Source organism: Centruroides sculpturatus, unplaced genomic scaffold (genome assembly GCF_000671375.1).
Source record: "Centruroides sculpturatus isolate CEXI.00-Female unplaced genomic scaffold, Cexi_2.0 scaffold387, whole genome shotgun sequence".
In the NCBI taxonomy this organism is placed as follows: domain Eukaryota; kingdom Metazoa; phylum Arthropoda; class Arachnida; order Scorpiones; family Buthidae; genus Centruroides; species Centruroides sculpturatus.
This window is the reverse complement of record NW_019384709.1, coordinates 110,854-124,250: the sequence shown is the minus strand read 5'-3', so window position 1 is coordinate 124,250 and position 13,397 is coordinate 110,854. Positions and strand designations below refer to the sequence as shown.

At 28.9% G+C, this 13,397-nt stretch overlaps 1 protein-coding gene across 4 annotated transcripts in view; it reads right to left on the bottom strand.

Moving 5' to 3' along the window:
• The window catches only part of LOC111627768, a 63,501-nt gene that overhangs the window by 30,519 nt on the left and 19,585 nt on the right, over positions 1-13,397 (bottom strand). Inside the window, exon 4 of one of the 4 annotated variants that reach the window (XM_023371404.1) lies at positions 10,800-10,960. The exons of the other annotated variants lie outside the window; for them this stretch is intronic. The gene's annotated coding sequence lies outside the window, so the exon portion shown is untranslated. The remainder of the gene's footprint in view (positions 1-10,799; positions 10,961-13,397) is intronic. 4 annotated transcript variants of the gene reach the window in all.

The following is a 13,397-nucleotide window of genomic DNA, read 5'->3' as shown; positions in this document are numbered from 1 at the left end:
ATTGATGTGGCGCTACAATATTTGGCTATGTCTTGGCTACTTTAATATTATTTTTACATGTTTTAGCTGGCAACACTGGATCGACCATGAAAGGGAGCCAGTATTTAAACGAGGCTTAACTTTCTAATTTTTAACGATACAATAGCGATGATTATTATTTTAAAAAATTTTTGTTAGGCTTAACATCGATGAAAATTCAACGCAAAGTAGGTTAATAGTGATATACTAATATACTAATTACATGGGATATAATAATAATATTACACTAATAATGGATTTTTTCATACTTTTTGGTTATTTGCCCTTTCAATTATCCGACCAACCCCAGTCCCCAATTAGGTCGGATAATCAAGGCTCTACTGTATATTTAAAGACCTAAAATCAGGCAGGTTTTTGCTACAGAATATAGATATTCACACATTACAATATGCTGATGATTATGTTATCTTAGCAAAAAATCCAATAAATATGCAAAGTAAGTTAAATAACGGAAAGAACAACGGAAGAAAATGACTGAAGCAAAGATTTTTTCTTTGTTAAAAGTTGTACATATATTTATTGTATTATTATTAGGTTAAATAAGTTACAAGAATATGTGCAAGAAAATGGTCCTCAAATTAATCAGGATAAAACAAAGTTAGTTAGTTGGTTAGGGTTTATTGGTGCAAAGGCTGCATAGACCAAGCTGCGCCATGTCAAATGGTAAAATTATATCATCTAATAAATAAATATAATAATAAATTGTTGATGTTGTCGAAACCGTGTTGTATTTGTTTATTGTGTACTGGCACAATGAAGTGACGTATGTAAATTAGATAAAAAGAAAATATGCAGAGTAAAATTTAAGGGAAAATAGTGATTTACTGTATAAAAAATTAAAAAAATTTTTTGTAATTTCCTCAAGAATTTTCAAATGTTTGTCGATTAATTTAAAAAAAAAAAAAAAAAAAACGTNTCTTTGGTATGTTTGATTACCTCAAAAACATCTTGTTTCATGTATAACTGAAAGTTTTAGAGAGTTTTTTGAAAGCACCTTAAAAATTTAGTGTTCTTTTTTAATCTGTAAGATTTGATTGGCCTTGGCTGTTGCCTCTGATATTTTTTTTTTTCTTTTTTTTGTATTCATACTCTTTTAGTCTTATCATTCAATATAATAAAAACATCTAGCAAAATAATAAACATCTATGAAATTTATTAAATGATTCATATTCAGAAACACACGTTGAATATTTGTTTAAAACAGTTTTAGCAATAAGTCATTTTTATTCTATTTGTATTATTGTGGTGATACTCCTATCAAAATAAGTTGGCTCTCAATAAATTATTTCTTAAGTATGCACATATATGAAGTAACAAAATATTCATACTGTTAGTGGAAGAATTTTAAGTAAGTTTGACACTGATGATCTTTTACTTCTTACTTGATAATGTCTTTGGTATGTTTGATTACCTCAAAAACATCTTGTTTCATGTATAACTGAAAGTTTTAGAGAGTTTTTTGAAAGCACCTTAAAAATTTAGTGTTCTTTTTTAATCTGTAAGATTTGATTGGCCTTGGCTGTTGCCTCTGATATTTTTTTTTTTCTTTTTTTTGTATTCATACTCTTTTAGTCTTATCATTCAATATAATAAAAACATCTAGCAAAATAATAAACATCTATGAAATTTATTAAATGATTCATATTCAGAAACACACGTTGAATATTTGTTTAAAACAGTTTTAGCAATAAGTCATTTTTATTCTATTTGTATTATTGTGGTGATACTCCTATCAAAATAAGTTGGCTCTCAATAAATTATTTCTTAAGTATGCACATATATGAAGTAACAAAATATTCATACTGTTAGTGGAAGAATTTTAAGTAAGTTTGACACTGATGATCTTTTACTTCTTACTTGATAATGTCTTTGGTATGTTTGATTACCTCAAAAACATCTTGTTTCATGTATAACTGAAAGTTTTAGAGAGTTTTTTGAAAGCACCTTAAAAATTTAGTGTTCTTTTTTAATCTGTAAGATTTGATTGGCCTTGGCTGTTGCCTCTGATATTTTTTTTTTTCTTTTTTTTGTATTCATACTCTTTTAGTCTTATCATTCAATATAATAAAAACATCTAGCAAAATAATAAACATCTATGAAATTTATTAAATGATTCATATTCAGAAACACACGTTGAATATTTGTTTAAAACAGTTTTAGCAATAAGTCATTTTTATTCTATTTGTATTATTGTGGTGATACTCCTATCAAAATAAGTTGGCTCTCAATAAATTATTTCTTAAGTATGCACATATATGAAGTAACAAAATATTCATACTGTTAGTGGAAGAATTTTAAGTAAGTTTGACACTGATGATCTTTTACTTCTTACTTGATAATGTCTTTGGTATGTTTGATTACCTCAAAAACATCTTGTTTCATGTATAACTGAAAGTTTTAGAGAGTTTTTTGAAAGCACCTTAAAAATTTAGTGTTCTTTTTTAATCTGTAAGATTTGATTGGCCTTGGCTGTTGCCTCTGATATTTTTTTTTTTCTTTTTTTTGTATTCATACTCTTTTAGTCTTATCATTCAATATAATAAAAACATCTAGCAAAATAATAAACATCTATGAAATTTATTAAATGATTCATATTCAGAAACACACGTTGAATATTTGTTTAAAACAGTTTTAGCAATAAGTCATTTTTATTCTATTTGTATTATTGTGGTGATACTCCTATCAAAATAAGTTGGCTCTCAATAAATTATTTCTTAAGTATGCACATATATGAAGTAACAAAATATTCATACTGTTAGTGGAAGAATTTTAAGTAAGTTTGACACTGATGATCTTTTACTTCTTACTTGATAATGTCTTTGGTATGTTTGATTACCTCAAAAACATCTTGTTTCATGTATAACTGAAAGTTTTAGAGAGTTTTTTGAAAGCACCTTAAAAATTTAGTGTTCTTTTTTAATCTGTAAGATTTGATTGGCCTTGGCTGTTGCCTCTGATATTTTTTTTTTTCTTTTTTTTGTATTCATACTCTTTTAGTCTTATCATTCAATATAATAAAAACATCTAGCAAAATAATAAACATCTATGAAATTTATTAAATGATTCATATTCAGAAACACACGTTGAATATTTGTTTAAAACAGTTTTAGCAATAAGTCATTTTTATTCTATTTGTATTATTGTGGTGATACTCCTATCAAAATAAGTTGGCTCTCAATAAATTATTTCTTAAGTATGCACATATATGAAGTAACAAAATATTCATACTGTTAGTGGAAGAATTTTAAGTAAGTTTGACACTGATGATCTTTTACTTCTTACTTGATAATGTCTTTGGTATGTTTGATTACCTCAAAAACATCTTGTTTCATGTATAACTGAAAGTTTTAGAGAGTTTTTTGAAAGCACCTTAAAAATTTAGTGTTCTTTTTTAATCTGTAAGATTTGATTGGCCAACTTACATTTAAGAATAAATGTTACTTTATGTATGAAGTATCTCTTGATTTTTGTTTTCATGGCTTCTGAGGTATTTATACCTCAAGTAACATATGTATCTTCAAATATATATATGAGGTAGATTGAAAGTGTTTCCAGACTGGGTTTACTACACTTTTACTGTATGTTTAAAGCACACTAATTTCAACACAACTGTAGCATAACACCACCTGAATATCTTGCAAGAAGTTCTAACTCTCTGTGGCATAGTATTCTGTAAAAATGTTCTGTGTGATGGTGACACATCGTATTTCTCAAATCATTCAAAGTTTTGATTTTCAAGAAAGCAAGATGTCTCAGTGTAAAAAGAGAACTAGTATTAAATTTTGTATTCTGTTGGAGAAATCAGGCAAGGAAACTTTAGATATGCTATGGTAGGCATGCAATGAACACGCCTTGAGCTGTTCAGCTTTGTCTGATTGGCACCATCATTTCAGAAAAAGGTGCATGTTGATAGAGGATGATAGGTGCAGTGAATGATCTTCCATGTCCATAAATGAGGAAACATTGATCATATCAGGACTCTTGTGCATGGAAATTGTCATTTGACTGTCAATGAACTGGAATCTCCCACAGTAGCTATTAATCATTTTCATTATGTCCTGAACAGGCATCATGTGTGAGCACATGCTTTCAAAGAACTTGATGCTGACATGGACGAACACATGATAATCTCTGGGGATAACATCACTACAGTGGATAATGACCAAACACATCTGGAAACATTATCACAACAGATAAAACCTAGTATTTCCTGTACATTCCTCAGACAAAACTGCAATATTATCTGTAAAAACACCATAATCACTGCAATCAACCAAAGAACTTTCTGGCTGATCAATCCAAGGTTAAGATTAAGCTGGAGGTTTTTTACAAAAAAGACATCATCCACTATGAATTTATCCTGAAGATCATACAATCAACAGTACATAGAAATGGTGAAATGTTTAAGAGAAGCCATATGCCAAACATGGGCAAATGCAGCTCTTTTTGAGTTACATGCAGCTCTTGCTGAAAGTGTTAATTTCTGCTTTTTATTATTATTTTTACAATTTTATTTCCACAATTTTGTGAAAATATGTTTATTAAAAAAATTCAATATTTGTTTTATATAATATTTATATTATATAATAAAATCGCAATACAGAACTGCAGTACAGAATAAAAAAGTACAGAACTGTGGCTCCCATGCATTTTGCAAAACCTACATTTCGGCTCCCACTGAACTCTTGCTTGCCCACCCCTGATATATTATGTTTATTTTGTAATGGCATATAATTTTGCATTTTTAAATTTTTATGTTCCATGCAAAGAGCAATTTGAAAATGTGTTCTATCACTAGATTTATAATGTTCCATCTGCCATATTACCTGAAGAAGACTGTTATATAATGTTGAAAATGCTAGTACTCATTAATTAAATATATTTACAAGTAATGCCAATAGATAGTGTTTATATTTTTGTTTATCAATAATAACCCATTCCAAGACTCATTCCAATCTAGAAAATCCACTTTGCTCCACCACCTTTGTTTCTGATGTACTGTACAGTACATACATGTACTATACCTGATGACCATAGAAACATTGCATACCTTAAAGATCCTGCTAACTTCTATTGTAATCTGAGCTACAGATACTACAAGTATTGTTTTTAGTTTTAGACTTTATAATACATGAAACAATAATCTTTGGAAGCATTAATAGTTTTATTACTTGTTGTTTGAGCTTTGTTCTATCTTTGATAACACAACAACATATATATGGAATAAGCATATGGTTACACAGATTGTTTTCTTAGTGGTCCATTTCCATAGTTTGGCAATAGCCAGGTCCAGATTAAGGAGGTTTAACCTGTAAATTTTAAAAACATATTTTACTGAAATTTTAAATATAAGTAATTGTTAATTTCTATTTTACCATGAACAATATTATATTTTAAATACATTGATGTGTAAATCCAAAATTTTTTAATTCTCAAATAGGAGTATTACATAATGTTTTATTTCTGTAAAATACATTTGGTTTTGAAATGAAGTTTCAATTTTGTATATTTATGTAAATTCTGGTGTTTTGAATAGAACTGAATAAAATTTTGATGTTATTTTGGTAGTTTAAAAAATAACAATAATGAATTAAATTCCATATTTACTGACATATTCTATATTTTCCAATTTATTATTTACAAAACTGAAAGGTTTGGCAATACATTTCTAAGAATTTTGGTATTAAATTCTATTTGTGGAAAAACGAATATTTATAGATATGTAGATAAGAAATTACACCTCAATGCAAAATTTCCAGCACAGAAATTCAATATTCTAACGTTTACAGCCAATGAAATAGTGGCCAGATATGTTAGAATATTGAATTTTTGTGCTGGAAATTTTGCATTTAAGTATAATTTCTTATCTACATGTACAGTACAGTACCATACAGTTCCAGTTTTCTGGTACAGTTGGTGTTTATTGTTTTATTTATGGATAACTGTGGAAAGAAAATAATTACAATATGAAAACAAATTCATAAAATAAATAAGTGAAAAATAAGTAAATAAAAAATCATGTGATTCTTGAAAGTATCTCACATTACTATTGTGATTTCAGACAGAATTACTAAATAAATAAAACTAAATAATTCTAATTCTATATATCTTTTTAGATAATGTGTAAAATATTCTCAAAATAATGTTTTCAATTTCTAAATCAGTATCAATTTTTTTAACAAACACTTTATCTTAAAAAATTTACCAAATATGTGAGTTAATTAAAACAATAATTTAATTAAACTATAATTTATCATTTAAATTTATTTTATTTATTTATAATAATTAAAATCTTACTAGTTTTCAATTGTAAAATTTATTTTCATTTTAAAAATATTTTAATAAATTCTGCATTTTAGTTTTTTCTAAGAATACTCCTTACATGAAACTTTATATATATGAATGAATTGTTCAGTCTTTACTTTTTTATAGTAATAATTTTTTTATAATTACAATTTTTATAAATTTTTTTATTATTATTAATTATAAAGTATATTATTTTTAAAGACAAGTAAATATGTACAATTTTTAATCTTTGACTTATAATAATGATAAATGCAAACTGAATGAGCAAAAATTATTGTGACAATGTCTCAATGCTGGACTAAAATTTTAAATCATATTTTTAATTTATTTAATTTACAATATACCATGTATGCTTTCAATTTTAGTAGTGTCTTGCCCCTATACATCCTACTTTTCCTGATAACAACAGAATCATACTGGTTATCTATCTAACTCCATTCTGGGGAAAATTTTTGAATTTAAATCACTTGACTTCTAGTCATGACCAGAAGTCAGGTGATTAAAAGTCCTATCCTGACCAGAAGTTTGTATATAGTTAATCAAGGCCTATTGCCCCTAAGCTTTCCACATACTATCTCAACTTTCATCTATCTAATCTAAGATTAAAGAAGGACAGGCAAACAGATGGCTCCAGTGAAAATTTATAGATCTACAATTTGAAAATTACAGCCCAATGACAATAGTAATTTCTATTAATATCAATTAAAAGACAATATTTGAAAGGGAGGGAAGATTATGTGATGGGCAGGTTACATGCCAATTTCAAATTGCAAATTGAAAAATTACAACTTTAAATTCTAGGGAATTATGAGAGCAATCATTGCTTCATAGATGCAAAGTATACAGTAGGGCATGCTATGCAAAGATTTTAAAAGTTTCCTCCAAGGTATACACCATCAAAGATTATATGAAAATACAGTACATCATTATCTATAAAAACAAAGCAATCTTTTCTTCTGACTTGAAATAACCAAGAGCAGTTTAAACATATTAAGGAATTGTATAATTTATAAAATTCCTGTTTTTTTTTTTTTATTATTACTATTTGTGACTGATGCATCAAATTATTTATCTTTTTGACTTAGAGTAACNGCACTTCAGGCTTTGATCTCGTATAAACCTAGTTATGACTCTATAGTTTAACTTTCTGAAAGTTAAACTTTCTGATTCTGGGCCAGAAGCCAAATCTTGAACAAGATATAAATATATAATCAGATTTGTTTATAATTCTTAGTGACTTTCAGAAAGTTCAATAATTTATTAAGATTTGGCCTCTGGCCCAGAATCTCTGTGAAACTTGCATTTCCAAAATGCTGTCTACGAATCATCTCAGAGGATATGCAGTTGCACAGTATGTGTTTAACACTTACAGTACAGTTACAATGTTGGCATAGTGGCTGGTCTTCACCCTTCAAAAGGTATTGATGAGTCAACCAAGTATGTCCAATTCTCAAATGAGTAAGAATAACTTCAGATCTCCTGTTATACTGTTTATTACGTGTCCAATTTTCTATCATCAGCTTGATCTTGTGTAGTTTATTGTGGATTTGTGCATTCCACATGTTTTGCCATCTCTCTGCTAGTCATTTTTAACTACTAGCTTCAAATCACCTCCTTCGATAGGCATTTCATGCTGTGAAGGACTAGCTGCCTTTGCAGCTGCGTCAGCTTCTTCATTCCATCTTATATGTATACAACATGGCCTGGGCCCCAACAAAATTTTATGGAGAGATTCCTTGTAAGAAGATTATGAATTTTAATCACTATAGAGTGAGAACTAGGTTCACACAAGATCAAAACCCGAAGTGCACTAACTGAGTCAGTGTAAATCACCCAGCAACCATGACCTTTACTGATTACATACTTTAAAGCTAGGTAAATAGCCCGCAGCTTTGCAGTAAATATAGAAGAATTCGGTGATATTTGTTTGCCAGGATTTCATCCTGGCAAACAAAGGCTGAGCCAACATAGTTATCTGATTTAGATCTGTCAGTATAAATGGGAATTAAATTCCTGTCACAATGTTGAATCTCTACGAAGCGCTGTCTATAGACATAATCCAGCGTGGTTTCTTTGGGGTACTACTTTAAGCTTAAATCAGCATTTATTGCTGGGGTTGACCAAGATGATATACTATCAACCTTAACCTGTGAGATGTAGTTTGTGTCAATCATGCTGCTTACATTCTTCATTCTTATGTCGAATGTAGGGACACTACTCATCCGAGCTGCAAATAATCTTTTCAGCTGAGTATCTGAACAATCAGCTGTAAGTCTTTTCTGAGATTTTTGTTTAATGTAATAAAAAAGAGACAACTGTTCTCTCCTGAGAGATAGTGGAGGCTCATAAGCTTCCATGTACAAACTTTGGACAGGGGAAGTTTGAAATGCACCAGTGCACAAACGCAAAGCTTGATGATGGATCCAGCATTTGAAGAGTAGATTCTCGCACTGAGCCATAAACAATGCATCTGTAATCCAGCTTTGAGCAGACAAGGGCCCTATAAATCTGAGAATAGAACATTTGTCTGCTCCTCAGGATGAGCAGCACAGAACCTTTAAAAGGTTCAAAGATTTTAAACATCTACTCTTCAAGTTGCGCAAATGTTGTAAGAAAGTCAGCTTTTGGTCAAATATAACACCTAAAAACTTAGCCTCCATGACCATTGGGATTTTATCCTCATTTAGGTAAATTTCCGGATCCAGGTGCAAACCATGCCTTCGGCAAAAGTGGATGCATGAGGTCTTCTCTGTGTTGAAACTAAAACCATTGGTCTTGGACCAATTGTGTATGCGATTTAGGGAGGTTTGCAGTTGTCTCTCAACGAAACTCATGTTACTAGCTGGCAGGAGATCTGAGAGTCATCCACATACAGGGAGTGTTTCACACTAGGAGGGAGACAGTTAGCTATGCTATTGATTTTAATTAGGAACAGTCACACTCAGAATAGAGCCTTGAGGGACACCTTCTTCTTGTGTGAAAAGCCTAGATAAAGTTGTGCTCATCCTGACTTGAAATCTTCGATTCTGTAGGAAGTTTTTTATAAAAATTGGCAAATTACCCTGCAATCCGAATTGATGCATATCACAGAGTACCCTGTATCACCAACAGCGATCATAGGCCTTCTCAATATTGAAAAACACAGACACTAAGTGCTGTCATCTAACAAACGCTTCACATATAGATGTTTCAAGGTTTACTAAGTTGTCCATCATACTTCTGTTCCTACAAAAACCACTCTGATGTGGTGAAAAGTATACAATTTTCTCTAAGAGATATATCAGACGTCTGTTTATCATTCTTTTGAAGAGTTTACAGAGACAACTCGTCAGAGAGATTGGTTGTGTAATTAGAGGGATTCTTGCAGTCTTTACCAGATTTTGGATAAAACAAAAATTAATATTCTTACTTTGTTACCTTTGTTGCTAGCTACTAATCATGAACCATTGCCTTCTGGCAATGGTTCTCGATTCGTATGATTAAATGATTGAAAGATTAAATGAAAAACTGGTTCTCAATTATGAAAAGCAGACAAATTTTTTACTGACAATAAATATGTAGAAATGGTTAAAGAGATTTCTTATCTGGGAGTTGTCTTCACTTCTCCTTTAACTTTTGCTCATTTCAAATTTATAAAAAAGAAACTTATGTCAAGAATAAAAAAAGTAATTAAAATTCACAGTTCAATCAAATCCATTAATATTTATTTGAACAAGTCTTTGGGTAATTCATTGGTAGATAATCTCACACTCTATGGAATTAAAATTTGGATCATTTCCCAATTTATCAATTTACATATGCTGCATTATAAGATTACAAACCAAAATTACATATGCTGTATTATAAAAAGCTATTTAGCTTAGATCATTCCTTACCTTATTATTTCTTGAAAGCAGAACTAAATCTCCATGATATTAGGATTAACATATTAAAAAGGACGTTTAATTATATATGAAGGATATTTAAAAACCCACTTTCACTGGATTATTCAGCATATTTAAAGTTAAAAGAACTTAGTGAAAAGAAACATAACAACAACTGTTATACTCAACGTGACAATATTTTGCATTTAGAGCTTTTCTTTAAGACTGATGGAATCTTATCCAGAAGACATCTCTGAGATATCTAAGACACACTTATGTAGCTTTCAAGAATATTTACTCAGAAATGATTCAACCAAAATAAGTGCAGCATCTTATCATCCCTGATACTCCATTTTTTGGTCTATTACTGACCCACATACAACTTATAACCGGTATATCAGTTTTAATGTGAAAAAAGTTTTATTCAACTCCAGCTAAATAAGTTCATTTTGTATGGAAAAAACATTTTTATTCATTTAATCAGTTCAGATTTTTGTCAATTTTGTAAAACTAGTAGTTATTCATTAAAACATTTACTTTTTCATTGTATTAAATTTTCATACATTAGATCAGAATTTAATTATAACTTACTTTTTTAATTTATAAAAATGATAATGTGAGAAGTTATTTAAAGACAAGAGCTGAAGGCAAAAATGTTAAAGATGTATCGACTCATATGTTGTTTTCATTTTATAATTTGTTAAATAAATTTTTAATTAATGTATTCTCCTGCATTCCAGGTGGTTTTAACCCTTAAAGGAATAAATAAATTGAATTGAATTGAATTATAAACGGATTAAATTTAATAATAAAATTTAATTTTTACATAATGAATTTAAAAAATTTATATTTAATGCATGTACAAATTACTTAATAAATCTATCTATATTTGGATATATTAACTTTTTAATTAATAATAATTTCACAAATTCAAAAGAAACACTAAAATAATCACAAGTTACTTCTTCATAATTAGTCCTCCTTCATATCTTGGGATCAAATAAAATAGTATAAAGTGGGTTGCAATGGAGTTGGCCTTTATTTTGAGGCACTTGTCTGTTCTTTGAAGCTCCTCAATATACAAAAGACATTAAAAATCCCTCAGGTCACAGTATAATTGCAAGAATATATTGTATATTGATTAGAAAAAATATACATTTTCTATGAATAAACCAAACTGATTCCAGATGGCAAAAAACACGACAGATAGTATTGGTCTGATAAAGCATTATTTCATTTGGATGGTTATATTAATGCACAGAATTAATATGATCCATAGAAAACTTTTAGGCATTACAAAGTCATCTCTTTATGCACAGAAATTTAGTGTGATGTGTAATGTTATATTGAAGAATTTTTACTGCTTTTTTTCATAAAATGATCTACAGTCAGAATTACATTATGTTAATTTCAAGGGATCATCATTAGGTCACTACAATCCCCAGACTTAAGTCCCTCAAATTTTTTAAATGGAATATCTCAAGAACACTGTGTATCTCAATGATCTTCACACATTGCAAGAGCTGAAAGCAAATATTCAACATATTGGATGGAATGTCAACTGTTACAATGCAAAATGTATTATCCAACATGATTCATCAAGTATGTTTGTGAAGAGTACAATGGTAATTTCCAGCACTTACTATAAGATAGGCATTTGCCTACATCCAATGTTGTTTGACATAGTATTCCCTTCTTTTCTGCACATAGCTCTTGATAGCTATGAATTATGTTATCTAATGCTCTTGATGAAATAATTTTGTATTCTTCACTTGAATTGTTATTCAAAATTATGTTAGAACTGGTCTTGAGTACCGTAAACATTTGTTCACATACACAATAACTCAAAAATCAAAAACGTTTAGTCTATAACTGCCACCAAATTTGTTATCAATTCTTTTGAAACTAAACTGGCAACATTACCACCAGCAATTTTTAATAATTTTTCACTTTTAACCTTTTTGATCACTAAATAAGTAATTATATGCAGGTATGAGTTTCTATGCAACTTTGTAAGAAAATATATAATAAATGAGATTTGACTATTCTCTACTATAGTTCTGAGAAGAGTCCATTTTAAGATACACTTCCTCCTTATCCCTTTCCATTTTCCTTTTAATTTTAATATATTATACTGTACCATATATCTATCATTTGGCTGAAGGTTATACAGTAATGTTTTACCTTTTTTAGTATTTTAATGGTTTTATGTTACTACTTTTAGATTTTTATTTTATCAACTTTCCTTTTTTCCTTCCAACAGATATTCCTTTTTTTTATTAACACTTTTAAACTTTTAGGATATTTATTTTATTTAAATTTTATACCTTTCACTTAATTTTTAATGCATTATTTGTGAATCCAATTGTCACCATATAACTATAATATGCATCATTACTACTTTCCAAGTAACATTATTTTTGGTGTTTTAGTACAGTACATATACATAAGTATTTAGAATTGTAATCCCAAAACTTTTAATGTTTTTAACCAGATATGTATTGAATAAAAGGACTGGTGAGGGACAAATAGTCTGAAATATATTTCATTTCTACTCAATAAAGCTTGTATAATCTACCATTGTCATGTTCCTGTATGAATAGTTCTAAGCAATTTTATGCTCACTTCCAACAAGATATATTATAAACTATTATAATAAAAAGTTGTATAAGTTAATAGCATTTAAAATGGTTTTGATTCATTTTTTATACTTTATTTACATGTACTGTATATTCCTTTTTTTTTTCTAATACTCTCTGTTTTGTTTTTTATTAGTCTGCCACTTGCATCATTATGATTGGCAATCAGATGTTTGAAACAGTGTGCATGGATGCTTGATTGTAGTATTCATTTATGCTAACTTTTTATTATTAAATTTATCTTTATGTTAAATAATTTCAGAAAATATGAGTTTTAATTTAAAATATTTGTAGCAGTCGGTTAGATAAGCGGACAGTGTATAGTGATTTTTCTATTTGTTCTCAATCTGTATAAAAATTCACATTTTGTGTGTGTTAAATAAGTCAAGGTTATTTTATACTTTAGTTGTGGAGAAATGCTTTCAAACTTATATGCCAGATGGCAACTATGAAGCTTCTTTTAAATAATTTCAGTTTCAAAACAATAAACATCAAGATCACTACAAAAATTTCAGATTTACTAAATTATTGTTATTTTTATATGGATTTC